The 2,619-nt window shown below is 36.8% G+C and overlaps 1 non-coding gene across 1 annotated transcript; it reads right to left on the bottom strand.

Moving 5' to 3' along the window:
• Positions 1–820: 820 nt before the first annotated feature.
• Positions 821–929, bottom strand: LOC115215279. Its single transcript, XR_003881978.1, has one exon. It is a non-coding gene; the product is annotated as a U6 spliceosomal RNA (small nuclear RNA).
• Between the last annotated feature and the right edge of the window lie 1,690 nt (positions 930–2,619).

Raw genomic sequence — 2,619 nt, 5'->3', positions numbered from 1 at the left:
TTAGTTACAGCTCTCTACATTTTGAGTTTAAATCTTGCTGTGGTCAACTTTACCCTTCACACTTCTGGTGTCAATAAAACCAGGTATCTGCCAAGGAATTACAACTGTGTTTCGTGGTCTGCTACCACAACAGCTCCTTTATAGGATCCAGTTAGCTCAAGACATCATCAGGAGGAACCATGTCTTGTTTCGGTCCCTACTCCTCTCCTGTTTTGACGTGGCGGGGCTCCTCCTTTCGGAGGTTCCTTCAGATCTGGTGTTGGGTTCATGTCTTCTTCTTCTTTCTTCTGTTCCCTAGCCTCTTCGATGTATCGTCAGCAAGTGTCAGCCAGTGGCTGACTGACTTGTCAAATTTTTCCCTTTAAATACCTGTCGCTAGCCTCCAGCAGGCAGCGCCAGCAAGTTGTCACGTGACACTGTCTCACCTTAACTGATTCAGTTAACTGTTCTCTCCACTGAAATTTGTGGTCCTTTTCCCAGACTTAGAAATCAGTGTTTATACTAACAGACATTAATTTAAAAATTACAGTCCTTTGCTTTGCCAACTGAGTTATTACAGTGTTGGACAAAAGGCTAAACCTCGTTTATACCTCGTTCAGAGATTTATTATTGTCAAGTGATTGTGTGGGGACAAACACAGACACACAAACATATATATATATATATATATATATACGACAAGCTTCTTTTAGTTCTGTCTACCAAAATCCACTCACATGGCTTTGGTCTGCCTGGGACTATAGTAGAAGCTATAGTCCAAGGGGCCACGCAGTGGGACTGAACCCAGATCAGCTACTTATCACACAGCCACTCCTGCACTTAAAATATGGAACACTTCACGAATTTGCATGTCATCCTTGCGCAGGGGCCATGCTAATCTTTTATATATTTATTTATTATTGCTTTTTAAACCCGGATCTTTTCGGTTTGAACGGCAGTTTTTTCTAGTGGTGTCATATGAAATTGTCACCCATAATTATGACCCTAGTATCGATCTATTGCATTTCAATCCATTTTAGGGTTAGGGTTAGTTAGGGTTAGGGGTGGGGGAAGGGTATCTTTTTTTCTTCACAAATGTAATTAAACCCAATCTGTTTCTTAAACGAGGGACATATTCATACAGCACAGAGTGTTTTTTTTACCTCAATGGACATCAGTGATTAGTTTAAATTGCAGAAATTGAAGAAAAAAAACAACAAATATCTTACAAACTATATAATTTTCTCAATAAAGCCAAGAGAAAAATATGTTTTATAAAAACATTCTACCAGTATACGAAGTTTAAAATTTTTTAGTTACCTAGAAATTATGTTAAAAACTGCCGTTCAAACCGAAAAGATTCTTATACTGTTTAATTTACCATTTCAAATGTGTTTTTTTATGAATTTCATAAAATGTGTTGTATAGTTCCACCAGATCTGTTTAATTTAGCTTTAAAATAAATAGAAATCAATGTCATTTATATTTCTTTCTTTCACATTTTCTTTAATCAATAGAAAGTGGTAATTCACATTTCTTCCTTTTCTCCATGCATGTTGCAATATTTCGGCTTTTTGATACATGTTGCAATTTGCTTTAGGGTTAGAGTTAGGGTTAAGGGTGGGAGGAAGGGTATCTTTTTCTCTTCACAAATGTAAATAAACCCAATCTGTTTCTTAAACGAGGGACATATTCATACGGCACAGAATGTTTTTTACCTCAATAAACGTCAGTGATTGGTTGAAATTGCAGAAACTGAAGAAAAAAAACAAAATATATCTTACAAACTATAGAATTTTCTCAATAAAGCCAAGAGAAAAAAATGTTTTATAAACACATTCTACCAGTATATGAAGTTTAAAATTTTTTAGTTACCTAGAAATTATGTTAAAAACTACCATTCAAACCGAAATGATCCTTAAACCCTTTTGTCAGTATATTTCTGCACAAAATTTTTAAATAATGAAGAATTTAGTAAAATAACTTCATCAGTAGTAAGCTGGTGTTATGAACATAAAATGACAAGAAATTTTAATGGAAAGATTATAATTTAGTTCATTTCAAACAGGAAGTTTGTATGATAGAATCTGGAGGCAGTATCAGATGGTATTCTGTTGGTTATAATGACGGGGGTTCCAGTTGATCTGATCAGCAGAACAGCCTGCTCGTGAAATTAACGTGCAACTGGCTGAGCACTCCACAGATATGTGTACCCTTAGTTCTTAGGGAGAATCAGCGTGACACAGAGTGTAATGAGGCTGGCCCTTTGAAATACAGGTACTGCTCATTTTTGCCAGCTGGGTGGACTGGAGTGACATGAAATAAAGTGTCTTGCTGAAGAACACAATGTGTCACTGGGAATTGAACTCACAACCATACGATTGTGAGCCAAATACCCTAACCACCAAGCCATATACCTATTTCTTTATTGCCCACAAGGGGCTAAACATAGAGGGGACAAACAAGGACAGACTTAGGTATTAAATCAATTACATCAACCCCAGTGCGTAACTGGTACTTAATTCATGGACCCTGAAAGGACGAAAGGCAAAGTTAGCCTCGGCGGAATTTGAACTCACAACGTAATGACAGACAAAATACCTATTTCTTTACTACCCACAAGGGGCTAAACATGGAGAG

This window comes from Octopus sinensis, linkage group LG8 (genome assembly GCF_006345805.1).
Source record: "Octopus sinensis linkage group LG8, ASM634580v1, whole genome shotgun sequence".
Taxonomy (NCBI): Eukaryota; Metazoa; Mollusca; class Cephalopoda; order Octopoda; family Octopodidae; genus Octopus; species Octopus sinensis.
Note: the sequence above shows the minus strand (reverse complement) of the source record. Positions and strands in the feature narration are given on the sequence as shown.